This window comes from Mustela lutreola, chromosome 14 (genome assembly GCF_030435805.1).
Source record: "Mustela lutreola isolate mMusLut2 chromosome 14, mMusLut2.pri, whole genome shotgun sequence".
Classification (NCBI taxonomy): Eukaryota; Metazoa; Chordata; class Mammalia; order Carnivora; family Mustelidae; genus Mustela; species Mustela lutreola.
This window is the reverse complement of record NC_081303.1, coordinates 42836504-42850876: the sequence shown is the minus strand read 5'-3', so window position 1 is coordinate 42850876 and position 14373 is coordinate 42836504.

Below are 14373 nucleotides of genomic sequence, written 5' to 3'. Positions count from 1 at the left end.
TCAGGTACTAAACCACAGACACTCTGGAGTCCTCAAGGGGAAAGCTTCAGACATCGGTAGCTCTTTCCCTCAGTTCTGCTCTCCCGAATCCATTCTCACTCTTTTATCCATACTTCACTTGGGACCTGGACTGAGCTTTTGAAACACAAACCTGATCCTGTGACTCCCCCTGCCTGAGACTCCCAGGGGTCTTCTGTCTCATACATCAAGTCCAAATTCATCAGCGTGGCCAGCCAGACTCTGCTCTAGAAGAGCCCCCTTCAGCCTCCCTTTGCCTCTCTCTCCTCACTGCTCGCCAAGCGCAGCAGAAGTTCCTGGAGACAGCTCTGTGCTTTCTTCCTCAGGATCTTTTCACCTGCTGTTTCCAGTGCCTGGAAGATCCACTGTTTCCACCTCTTAACCTTCTTCCCTTTCTCTTCCCACTTACATACTTCAGATCCCTCAGATGTGAGCTCATCATCTTCTTCAGAGAAGTCTACCCCAAGTCTACCCCAGGCTTCAGAGAAGTCTGTACCCCTTACAGTACAGCCGGTCCCCTTACAGTACAGCCGGTCCCCTTACATGCTCCAGAAATACTTCTTATGACAATTGTCAGTTACACCCAATTTCCTGAGGACCTAATAGATTCAGCAGAGCCTGGCTGAGCACTTACTATGTGTCAAACATCACACAAATGCATTCACAGTCTTAACTTATTTAATCCCTAGTCACTCTGAGCTAAGAATCCGGGTTCCAGAGCTGAGGTTACCACATTGAAATTTGGAGTATTAGGCAAGCTTATATGGGTTGAAAGGCACAAGCCTGGCACATAGTAGGTGTTCAATAAATATTACTCAATGGGGACAATCATTTGAAAAAAACAACCTTTTGATGAAAAAGGTAAGTAACACAATTTACAACTGAAAAACAAAACAAAACAAAACAAAAAACAAGATTCCCTAAATCCTATAGCTGGTAAGTCCTAGGACTGGAGGCCCAAGTCCATAGCTTGTGGCATGTTCCCACCTGGCTTTGCCGGCCAGTGGGAAATCAGAGAGGTACACGACCTCGGTCTGCCCTGGAGAAGCAGATAGTAAAGTTGTTAAGAAAAAGATACAGACACAGGAAACAACCTGAAGACATACTTGCCTCCATGATTTGGCACCGAAGAAACGGATACGAACAGTAAAAGAAATTGGAAATCAGAGAAGGGAGAAAGCCACGTGGTAGCGAGGGACGCCTGCAGCAAAGGAGAGGCGGGAAAGGGCATTCCAGGAGGGGGCGACAGCAGGAGGAAGGGCAGAGAGGAACAGGACAGAGAGGATGGCCGCCCCACCACCAGACCGCGCACATTCCCAAGCGGTAAGACAGGAGGCGTGGAGAGGACAGGCGGTGTCTGGAGAGGAGGGTCCTGCACGGCACACAGAGAGGCAGCTGGCTGCCTGGCAATGGGAAGGTGTTTGAGATTCGTGATGCAGAGGGCAGCCTGATGCTAGTGGAGTTCTAGAAAGATTGCCTGCAAGCGTTATGCAAGCTGAACTTCAGCAAAGGGGAAAGAAGAAAAGGCAGGGAGGCGGGATGGACAGATGGAGGAAGAGGGAAGAGAGGTAGGCTTTGCTGAGCACTTAGCAGGCCCTTCATAAAAGAGCTCTCATTTAGTCCCGTGGACGCCCTAAATGCTGTGTGTTGCTGTCTGTGTTTTGCAGATAACGAGGCTGGAGTGTAGAGGTGAAATGCCCAGCCTAGCCTTACTTAGTCACTGAGTCCCAGAACTCATGCTCCGGTCTTTGCCTCCCTGGCAAGCTAACTTTGCTCCGCATTGCAGGCTGTGGCTATGAGGTGACAGCCAGTTAGGAGACCTTTCCGCCGGGGAGGTCACAGGCCACCGTCTTTGAGTACAGTGAAAGTTCCCCGAGCTCACACGTGAGCCCGCCTGCCTGTGAGACCCAGCTCTAAAGCCTCATGGCAGGCATGTCCTGACGCGTCAGCCTCGGGGTCAGGAGCAGCACAAGGTCAGTCCTGGGGTCGGGGCGGGGAGGGCGGTGACTTGCCCGGTGTGGAGCCACGTGGCCAGTTGAATCCAAAGTGAAGTCTTGGGAGATGGAGTTAAAGCTCGACGGTCCACCTGGCCTGGGAATCAAGGTAACAGCCTGGGGTTCTGGTTCCAGAAGCGTCCCCCTGGGGCTCTGGCTCACGGACTTCATCTTTTTCTCTGACAGATGAGCTTCCTCCTCTGTAGAATAAAATTATGAATCTCAGCTTCCTCTAATGTGTTTTGAGATCCAGATGATCTTGTAACTGTGGGCATGTTTCATTCCCCGAGGGATGCCGGGCTGGTGGAAGAGAGGGCTGTGGTCAGAGATCAGGAGGTGACAGGCTGGCTGACCCGGGGTCCCGAGGACCCTCTCAGAGCTGGTGCTCTGAACTGGTTTGTCATGAACCCTTTCTCCCTCCGACTTGTGGCTTCCAATCCAGCCACTGTTCGTTCATCAAGTGTGCATCCTGTCGACATCGCTGTGCGGGGCAAACATTGTTCAGTCTTCTCGGCCATCCGTCTTTTACTTTTCCTCTCGCTGTTTATCAAAGGAGGTAGTCAGATAAACCCATTGTGCTGTTGGTAGTCAGATAAATCCACAGTGAGTTACCTACACCCTACTAACCAGGCGTAGTAAAATGCTTCTCTCGCGTTTTCCTCAGCCCCTCCCCCTACTTCAGTAAATTCACCCTCCGTGGCATAAATTACAAGTTATAAATTACAAGTACAGCCCACCAGCTTCAGCCAGAAAATGAAGTTATAAATTACAAATACAGCCCACACGCTTCCACCAGAAAGTGAAGAAAAAGGGGAGAAAATGCTTACTTGTTTTCGTTGCTGGTTAACTTTAAAACACGAGGCATTTTGTACGTGTGGATGAGGGAGCCTCGGATTGGCTGACACAATGCCTTGCAAATTTATTTTTCGCAGAAAATACATTGCAGTGGGGATAGGTATTTTCATTTATTTGTGCCAGAGCCTCCAAAGAAAAATAAAATGCTAGTGAGTTGCTCAAGTGTAGGTAATTCTTACAAAACGAAACTACCGTAAAGTATTTAGACGCACCCATCCCTGTCGCCTACAGAAACGGTGCCCACGGGTGTCTTTGGGCTTCGTGTGTCTACAGGTGTGCGGGCTTGCTATCTTTTGTCTGTGCACATCTGCTCAGTCCCAAACACCCCGAAGGTGCGGTGGGCTCCTTTGAAGATCAGGGTCAGAGAGGTCAGCCTGGGAGGATCCCAATTTCAGACTCAAGCCTCCAATCTGGAAAGACAGAGAGAGAGAGAGAGAGAGGAGGCAAGGAGCTGAAACACAGAGGAGGTAGAGACGGGGGAACAGCAGCACCCACAGAAAGACAGGCCCAAAGGAAGGTCAAGAGGATCATTACCCAGAGCCCAAAGAGGAGTGTTTTGCTTTCCTGAGAACAAAACCTACTACAAGGAAGCATCTTAAACACCCTGGGCTTTGTCCCACCATTTTAGCCCCATCTGCGTGGTCAGTGTGTTTGGGAGTAAAGCCTTTGAGCAAAGCATCACTTTTCTCTTGTATGCTGGGAATCCATTCATTGATTCACCCAACACACATCCGCCCAACCCCAGGGAGATGGTCGGCTGCATGCCGGGAGCTGGGGGAACAGAGAAGAATGGCACAGGGTTGCCCCAGCGTTCTGCAATGAAGCACAGAGCTAGGACCCCTGCCAGACATATCAGCGTGTGGCCAGACTTCAGTAAGGGATCTGAGCCATGATGGCTCTTGGATTTTCTTTTCTTTCTTTCTTTTTTTTTCTTTTTTTTTTTTTTTTAAGATTTTATTTATTTATTTGACAGACAGAAATCACAAGTAGGCGGAGAGGCAGGCAGAGAGAGGGAGGAGGAACCAGGCTTCCCGCTGAGCAGAGAGCCTGATGCGGCCTTGATCCCAGGACCCTGGGATCATGATCTGAGCCGAAGGCAGAGGCTTTAACCCACTGAGTCACCCAGGCGCCTCTGGATTTTCTTATTTAAGGGTTTTGTCTTTCTTACACTTTCCTATCAAATCTTTGGAAACAATTCCTACCTTGGCTCAGCTAAACCAAGCAGGAAATGGGGGAGGGTCTCCATCTGGCCTGGAGTCCCTGGAGGACAAGAGGGGCAGAAGCCAGGCATGGGGGTGTTGCAGCCATCAGTCAGGCCCCGACAGGGGTCAAGGCCTGGACAGGGGACAGCACTGCTGGCCCTCTTCAGCCTGGGGATCTTTGTACCTCTGAGTGATTGGAGGATGCTTTGTTCAGGGGCTAAGAACAGCCCGGAGGCGTGGAACTGGGCGGGAGAGAATGCTCGTGGACCTCCAAGACCCTCCGACCTTCTCAGCCTTCAGAGAGACCAGCCCTCGTGCAGGCAGCCCCGGGCGCCCCCATCTTGCATCAGGAATCAGCACGGCCCTGCATGGCGCCCAGCTCATCCTGTCTGCAGCTCTGCTTTTTCTCTCCTCCCCATCGAATTCCATCCTCCTTCAGGCAGTTTACCACGCCCTCTCCTCCTGCGTGGACCTGCAGGATGGGGCCAGTCAACAGGCTGCCTTCTTCAGATCCTGCGGTGAGCACAGAGGAGACAACACGGCACCCATTTCTGCTCTTGACGGGAGAGCACCCAGCCTTTGGAGACCCTGCCTCCCCCTCCACTTAGCTCACCTCACTTGCTCCCTACTCCTTTCCCCCCTCAGCCTGGGGAGGGAATGGCAGGAATCCTTGGCCCTTGTTAAGCCAGTTTCTCTGCTTTCTTCTCCCCTCCCCAGAGCACAGGTCTCAGTGATTCCTGATTCCTGTGTGTGTGTGTGTGTGTGTGTGTGTGTGTGTGTTGTGTTGGGCAGTGGGGGGCTGGGGGATGGTGCGGACAGTTGGGTGCACAGGGCAGGCCGGAGCAAAGGGGGCTGGCCCTGATGCTAAAAGACAGAAAGGGGCACGGGTCGATTTGTTGAGATAGGAGCTCACTCTTACAAGAGGGGGCTGTCCACGCGGGCTCTCTCCTGTCCTTGTCCCCAGCGACTGGTCCTCCGCAAGCCCTCCTGCGCACACATCGTTTGAACCTTGTTTTTCTATGTCCGATTCCAACGTTGGGGGAGGTGCCGAGGTCTCCCACTACCAAGCAATTTTTGGACATCCACTGAGCGTCCTACGATTCAACTCAATTCTGACATGGTCTCCCTGGAGATAGTGATGTGGGGAAAAAAAGACAAAAGACAAAAAAAAAATCCATTTTCTTACTGTCTAGAGACTATTGACAAGTTCTCAAAATAGGCAAGGTGACCTTCCTTTTAGGAGCTCAGATGCCTCCATGTTAACATTTTGCTAAGGGCAAAGGCAACCTTAGCTCGACATTATCCTGACCTCCAGGATCCTGTAAGTCTTCTTTGACATATAAAAATTCCTTTGGAAACTTCCTTTATCTCTACCTCCCAAGATACATGTTAGCGCTCACCCTCCAAGCACAGAATGCACTGATGTTCATCTGCAGGGTCTCATGACTCAGGGTTTACTAGACTGTAGTAAATGGCTTTTTCCTAACAACAGCTAGCCCCTCAAGGCCCTGAAAACCTTGCTTCCAAATTCCTTAAAGACTCACACTATCCCTAACACTTTCCCCTCTTGAAAGAATAAAATCAGCCACTTTTCCCATCCCCAGTGCAGCTTTCTGCCTACAGGTCCTCGTGCCTAATAAAACCACCTTTTTGCACCAAAGATGTCTCAAGAATTCTTTCTTGGCTGTCAGCTCTGAACTCCAACATCTCTACATCAAGAGCATCAGATTCCACGGGCTAAGGGCTCCATCTCCAAGATTCCCCCACTTCAGAGGCTAATGACTAGGCCAGATTGGAACCTGTGCTTTTGACCAAATAATTCTAAATCGGAGGTTCTGACAACCCCCTCTTTGGGGGAATATCCTAGAACAGCCCACAGAGCTCAGAAGAGCGTTTTACTTCCTCAGTTACCGGTTTATTATTAAAGGCTTTAACTCAGGAGGAGTCAGGTGGAAGAGATGTGGAAGGCAAGGTATGGGGAAGAGCACGGAGCTTCCTTGTCCTCTCCGGGCATGCCGCAGTCCCCTAGTCTACACACATTCACCAACACATCAGATCTCCACACCCCATCCTTTCTTGGCTTTTTAGTGGAGGCTTCATTACATAGTCACGGTTGGTTAATTCACTGGCCATGGGTCACTGAACTCAACCTACAGCCCCTCTCTTCTCCCCAGAGCTACAGGTGGGACCGAATGAGGTTGGGTCCCCTGGTAAACAACACCCATCCTTAGGTGACCTTGGAGCATTCCAAAAGTCACCTCATAACATAGCTCCTTTATTATTCTCATATTATTCTCAATAAAACCCCTTTATTATTCTCATCATTTAGAAAATTCCAAGGGTTTTAGGAGCTCTGTGTGAAGACCTTATTATATGTCACAATATCACAAGCTCCTAACTCTTTCTCTTCGTGTCCTTGGAAAAAAAAAAAAAAAAAAAACCACAAATGGCCCAAACAATGGCTGCTAATATGTAAGCACAGTCCATTCCCGACCAACTATTCCTGGAAATAGCTGACCTTGGCCTCTCCCCTCTCCTGCTAAAGCCTTGTAAAACATTCCACTCCCCTTCCCAACGTAGAAGGGAAGAAAGTCTTCTGCTACTGGTGTGCTGGAAGATTTTATTCCCCAATGCACTCCTTGTGATAAAATGGCCCAATCTGGGAAAGGGTCTTCTATTTATCCCAAGAAAAGTGGGAAGGACAAGCAACAAGGGGGGAGGGGAAGGGAAGTTCATTTCGAAGCTGGAGGAGGAAGGGAAAAGCATGTGTTAGGAAAGGTGACTGGGGAATAGTGAGGCCGATGTAGCTGGCACCCCTCCTTGGGGCTGGGCCAAGAGCCCTTGCCTTGCTCCCTCCCTCCCCACCAGCACCCCCTGAATGGCTCCCCATGCCCTGTCCCCCAACCACACACTGGGCTCTGCTTCTCAAGCCCTTGCTCAGGACCTCTTTTCCCTGAAGAGCTGTACATCCACATTTTGTCTTGGAAAGGTGACTGGCTAAAGTACCAGATTTGCCGAGGAGATGGCCTTCTAGAAATGCAGCCTCAGGGACTAACTCAAGGACAGGTCTTGATCCCAGCACTGCACTTCAGGCAGCCCGGAGTAGATGCAAGTCCTAGTTCTCTCCACGTGGCTACTGGCCCCACTCCCATCTTTATCAGAGCAAGTATAGAATTCCCGGGTGTAAAGAGGGCCTTATCAGAGGGGACGAACAGGAGGACCACCAGGCCAGGGTAGACACTGCAGGATCTGAACCATAGCCACGGTGTCTGAAGGGCAGGGGGCTGCTCACGGACCACTGCTTCCTGCTCCTGCTTTTCCTGAACACAGTCCAAGCTTATTTGCAGAGCTGAGGAGTCTGCTAAAGCCAGGGTCTTATATCAAAGGGCCTTTTGTCTCCTGCACTAATAAACACTGGTTCATTGTTACCTTTCTTCCTGGCCCCTTCCGGAGGTAGGAGGCGGCCCAGAGCCTCGGGTCTGTGTGTGGCTCTGAATGCAGTGGTGAGAGGGGAAGAGAGCAGCCCTGCTCTGGGAAGAACATCCAGGAACGAGGGACTGGGGACTGGCTGACGTGATGACGTCTTTGCTCAGGGCTTCTGGTCCCGGGATGACAGGGATTCAGCTGAATGACTGCACACAATTGCCTTCCTTCAGGATAAGGGTCACATCTTTTCCTTCCTGCCTTCTAAACTCAAGACTGTTCAAGTATTCCTTACTGCTTGCTTCTCAGATGAAGCACTTGATCCTTTAAAGATGGAGCTCAACATCCCTTGCTTCCATTTGCATTCTCTTTGCTTGAGCAACACTCTTCCCCATCCCCTCCGGGGTTCCTTATCTCACCGAATCCTGTGTTGGTTTGTGCTCTTTTTGTGCTGTTTTTCATCTTCGGGCACTGGCTCTCACATTGGAATCCTTTTGGAAGGCACAATCTTTGTTTCCTGCATTAGACTGGGAACTCCCTTCTTGGCAACTCAAAGCCTGGGTATGAGAAGTCATGTTCTTTAAAGGGTTTGTTAAATACTGGTTCTAGCCTCCGCTCTCCCATGGATAGTGTTTGAAAGGTCTGTGCGGAAAGTTTCTCTTTCTCTCTCAGCTTTGGACATAAGCTGCATGTTATTTCATGTAGATCAACCATCACGCATCAACAAGTTATGGCATTGACTATAGTAAATGGTAGAAAATGGAGTTATTAGATTCCTCCAAGCCTTGAAGGCAATTGCATGACTCAGGAAGAAGTTAATCACCTCCTCTCCACTGGGCTAAGAAGTGAAAACTTCAGAGGGAAGAACTTCCTCCCAGCCTGTGTTCTGCTGTGCACACCCCCAGACTCCTTGAACATGCACGCCACCTAGGAAAGACCTCAGCCTGGGCCCTAAGGAAGGCCCTGGACTCAAGCATTCCAGTCAGTTCCTCGTTTCATACCCCTGCATCTTCTATGAGATGCACAACTCTCACGGAGCCTCAGCATTCTACAGAGCATTCCCACTTCCTGCCCCAACTGAAACACGCTTCTCCACCTTCCATACCTCCCCACTTATGTCAAGGGGCCTGGATTCTGTTTGGTGTTAGGGTTCACTAGATTCCAACCCTCCTCTCTCTCAAGAACCTCATTCTATAAGGATCACCTTTCCTACATAGTTAATTTGTCCCTCTGTTCACTTTTTCCTTCTAGCATATGATCTCGCTCAATTTATTCTATCTCAAAGCCAAAGCAAGACAAAACAAAAACAACCCTCCTTGACCCTAATGACCTATCAATTTCCCTAGCTTCCTTCCACTTTTAGAGCTAAGCTTAAATCTATGCTCCCTGTCTCATTTGCATTTACTCAACTCTCAGGTTGGCTTTCCATACTCAACTCTCCACCAGAATTGCTTTTGCTGAGATTTTTGGTGACCTCCAGATTTCCAAATCCGATGGGAACATTTTAGTTATTGTCATATTTTATGTATCTCGGGCATCTGATACTGTTAACCATCTCTCCTCCTAAAAACTTTTATTTTTTAGCTTCCAGAATCTCTCTCTCCCTCTCTTTCTCCTGTCTTTCAGAGAACACCTTCCATGTGTTAATTAAACAGACATTTGTCAAATGCTTATTATGGGCTAAGAACTCTACAAGATAGGAAAAGCCCAAGTTTTTCATAGAGTTTAATTTTGGTTGAGGATGAGGGAATGAGAAAGCAAATAAGAAAATAGGAGATAGTGTTGAGTACTAGGCAGAGCACTGAAGTGTGGTATGATGAAGGAAAAGATTGAGGGTCATTATTTTTTTTTAAGATTTTATTTATTTATTTGACAGAGAGAGAGATCACATGTAGGCAGAGCAGCAGGCAGAGAGAGGGTGAAGCAGGCTCCCCGCTGAGCAGAGAGCCTGATCCGGGCTCCATCCCAGGACTCTCAGTCATGATTCCAGCCTGAGGCAGAGGCTTAACCCATTGAGCCCCGCTAGGTGCCCCAAGGGTCATTTTTAAATGGAACCTCAGCAAAAACCTCTCTGAAGATCTGAAATTTAATCAGAGACATAAAGGGTAAGAAGGAACCAGCCATGTAAGGATGAGGAGAAGAGAATTCTAGTAGAAGGAACAGCCAAGCCAGAGTTCAGAGCTGGGTCAAACTTGATGTGTTTGAAGAACATGCAAACATGTTGTGCGTAGAGCCCTGGGGCCCAAAAGCACGAGCCGACAGACTTAGAAGCAGGTAGCACCCAGAAAACAAGAGTTGTCAGCTGTGTGAAATACTGCTGAGAGACAGAATAAAATGAGGGCAAGAAAGACCATTAGATCTGCCAACACGGTCATCACTGGTGACGTTGACAAGTGCAGACATGGGGGCATGGAGGAGACAGATGCTTCTTTGAAGAGGGTGCAGGAGAGAAATGAGAATCCAGAACTATTTCATAGAGCATTTCCAGAGGAAAAGGAGAAAAAGATTGTAATCACCTTTTATTGTCTTTTCCTCTCACTAGAATATTAACTCGTTTCTAATCTGGATTTGTTTTTCCAACATTGGATAGAGAAACTGTAAAATGAATGAAGGGAAGAATGAATGAGTGCACTGAAACCGGAGACCTTGATTCTATCCCCAGTTCTATTTCTTATAACCCCATGAGGTCTCCAAAACTCATTTTCTCCCTATGTAAAGTGAAAGTAATAATTCTACCTTTACATAGGTCATAGGATTGTCTGGGGTTCAGATGAAATCATTTGTTTGTGGCAGCTCTGTGATGGCAGAGACAGGACTAGTCTTGCCGAGAGGCAGATGCAAGTTCAAATCCATGATTGTACTAATTATTAACTTGAATTTGGGTAAGCAAACTCTCTGAGCCTCAGGCTTCTAACAGGAGGTTGTATCTAAATGTGTGGGGCTGTTGTGAGAATTAAACAGATATTGGAGGGGCTCAAGAAATATTAGTTGAAGTGGAGGGAAAGGAAGGAGGTCGTCAGCCTTTGTGGGACCCCACCAGGGACACCAGGTGCCTGGAGAAGAGCTGCAATCCAAATGCTGCTGGGCAGCCGAAGCCAGAGAACTCTGCTTCCTCTCATCGTGCAGGCTGCGGCTGCCAGGCCAGCAACTCCGTGCAGAAGTACTCTGGGTCTCCGTACTAGAGCAGAGGAGTGAGAGGAGTTATGAACATATGCCCAGCACTGAAAAGACCTCCTGGTATTTCCCTAAATATGTATCTCGTGTTACACAGCAACTCTGTGGATGGAGAAGAGAGTAGCCATGTGGCATGACTTGCTCAAGAGCACATTGCAGCCACGTGATGGAAGAATCAGGTCTTACAGCTCCATATGCTGGAGCTTTTCCTTACTTGCCCTCTTCCAAGACTGAAGGAGAAGAAATCAAAGGTTTGAGCTCCTGGAGAATGAGGAAGCCTTGCTCATGGTCAGCCCATGCTACCAGGACCACAAGAAGGGGACTGAAGTGGGGGGGAGAGAGCTTGTCATCGGAGGCTCATGAAAAGGATCACTAGCATAGGTGAGCAGGAAGCCAGAACCAGCCCTGAGCCTCCTATAAGGTGACAGTCACTTCTTTGAGATGAACCTGAGGAAAGGTACTGGACCCAGAGTTGGGGTGGACTGTCCGCCTCCCACGCAATTCAGGTGTCCACTCAGAAGGTTCTTTCTTGACCATGTGCCCAGTCTTCTTGGGCCCAGATTCCTGCCATGTAGTCACTTACTAGTTAAAGGTCAACAGTGGAGAGAGATGCTGCCTCCAGATGCTGTAAAAAGAGCATAGTCCTATCCTGATGTGACAGGCAATATAGCAGAGGTCACGGGAGAGGGAGCTCAAGAGACCTTTCCCACTGGAACATCTGAGGTTGGACAATTTTCACATGGTCTCTCTCTCTATTTTAATATTTATTTATTTTCGAGAGGGAGAGTGAGCAGGGGTGGAGGGAAAGGGGGAGGGGCAGAGGGAGAGGGAGGAAATGTCTTAAGCAGACTCTGTGCTGAGTGGGGAGACCATCCTGGGGCTCTATCCATGACCCCAAGAGCACAACCTGAGCCAAAACCAAGAGTTGGATGCTTAACCAACCATGCCACCGAGGCGTTCCTGTCTGTATCTATATTAAAAATTATGAGTTCATATTGATACCTCCAAATCTAATCCAAAATCACAGAGTTTATTCTAGGTTTCCTCAGGGTTTATTCTAGGTTTCCTCATTTTCTTATTTATAACTCTCTTCTTCAACAGTGAGAAACCTAGTGCTTTCATCCATAATAAAGTCACTTATTTGCCCAATCCTGTAATTCACCCAAAGTAAATTCAGAATGCTATCCCGTCAATGTGAAACATGCCTTCATCAACGAGAATCTGTCGTCAGCCTTGGACATCGTGGCATGAACCCGACTCACAGCATCTTGGACAAACGTGTCCTGATGACTGTTTTGTGGCCTGAAGCCTTCTCCAGAAGAGCCCTTGCTTCCACATTCTTTCCTTTTTGTCTAACCACACCCTTAAAGTGCACCCTTGGGGCATAATAGCCTTAATACCTAAGAAGAGACAACATTTCCCTCCTGGTGGTCTCCCCTGCTGGTACTCCCCTGCCTCTAGAGCAATAAAAGCAAATCTTAGGGAGCCGAGGTTACGGAGACCTACGTGCCTTGGGTCTTGCAGCCACCCAAGACATGCTTCTGTCCCTACTAAACCATTTCTCATCACGCCGGACATGTCAGCTGGGCTTTAGACCTCCATTGGCCTTTGGGGATGGTTTTGCATGTATTTCCCTTCCATGGAACAATCACATAGTCAAAGTTCATTTTTTTTTTTTTCAAAGTTAGATCGGTTCATTTCTTCCTCATTTCCTTGAATGTGGTGGGACATTCATCTTTAATAATTAGGCTTATTTGATGTTCATATTTCATTTGGGATCCTTCCACCCTCCTCTTCCAAACACACACACACACACACACACACACACACACACACACACATTCTGCTTATTTATTTATCATTTATATATTTACTTCTCGGATATGTGAAACTTTACCACAGTTCTAAAATCCGGCTATGAAAATAAGTATAACTCAGAGAAGGACTGGTGGTCTCCCCTCTCCCTCCTACCCTGTTCCCATTCCCCGGTTCCACAACTTTCCTACCCCCTCTCCGTAGGCAGCCAATCCCATTAGTTTTGGGTTTGCCCGTGCTGCATTTCTTTTTGCAAGAATGTGCAGATATAGACGTATTTTCTTAGAACTTTATACTTTACACAAGAAGTAGTGCACGACTGATGAAAAGATAAGCCTGGCTCCTGGGTCGAGAGGGGGCTGGAGGGGGCTTGAGTGGAGGTAAAGGGAACAACCAGAAAGCCACCACCCAAGTCCAGGAGAGAGATGCTGGGGCCCCAGCGCGGCTGTGACGGTAGGTCAGGAAATAAGAGTACAGAAGCCCAGCGAGTACAATCTGCACCCTGTTCCGGTAGGGGGGTGCTCCCCCACCACCAAGCAAATCTGTGACATCAGCTGGGTGTCCTCTAATTCAGCTCAGCTCTGACACTACTACCCAGAGACACCATCAGACTCCACAGGGGGTGGGGGACGGGAGGGGGTGGGGTCCAGTCCTACCGGTCGGCCCCCCACTGCAGACACCAGTGTCAAGTCCAGCTCGTCGGTCCTCTGTGTTCCTGACCAGCTGGCTATACAGTAGAGGCTTCCAGCACCCCTCATTGGATCTGACTGAAGTGTTAGAGTGGCTCACGGAACTCAGGAAGCCCTTTTCCTCCCGAGATAACCGGTTTATTACAAAAGATATGAAAGGATACACATCAACAACCAGAAGAAGAGATACACAGGGCAAGGTCCCAAACAAAGCGGCTTTATCCTCGTGGTGGGTGTGCTCTGGTTCTCCAACCTGGATGCTTTCCAAATCCTGTCCTTTGGGGGTTTAAGGTAGTTTTATTACATAGGTATGGTTGATTAAATCACTGGCCAATGGCAATTCAACTTTGTCCTCCTCCAGCCCCTCTTTCCCTGCCCGGAGGTGGGAGGTAGGGTAGCGCTGGGACTGAAAGTTCCAACCTGTAATTTCTGGATTGGTTCCTCTGGGAACCAGCCCCCACTTTAGGTGATCTAGGGGTTTTCCTTTTTTTTTCTTTTTTTTTAAAGATTTTATTTATTTATTTGAGACAGGACAAGAATGAATGAGAGAGAGCACAGGCAGGGAGAGGGAGAAGGAGTCTCCCCAAGGAGCAGGGAACCTGATGAGGGCTCCATCCCAGGACCCTGGGATCATGACCTGAGCTGAAAGCTGATGCTTAACCCACTGAGCCACCCAGGTGCTCCTCTAGGGGCTTTCCCAAAGTCACCTCATTAATATAAAAAAAAGATACCTTTATCTCTTTCATCACAGGAAATCCTAAGGGGTTTTTGTTGTTGTTGTTGTTGTTGTTAAAGATTTTATTTATTTATTTGACAGAGAGATCACAAGTAGGCAGAGAGGCAGGCGGGGTAGGGGGGTGGAGCAGGCTCCTCACTGAACAAAGAGCCCAATGCGGGGCTCAATCCCAGGACCCTGGGATCATGACCTGAGAGGAAGGCAGAGGGTTTAACCCACTGAGCCACCCAGGTGCCCCATCCCAAGGGTTTTTAAGAGCTCAATGCCAGAAACAGGGACAGAAATAAAAACCAAATGTGTATTTCTTATTTACAAATCAAAATATTGCAGGAAGATATTCCAGTCCCATGCAGAAGAACAAAACCTTAGTGGTTGCTCCAACCTCTCCTTATGGGAGGCTTGCTACTCAGGGCAGTGTGCCCTGGTGAAGAGCTGGTGAAGATTGTGCCTTCCCAGTGGGTGAGGTC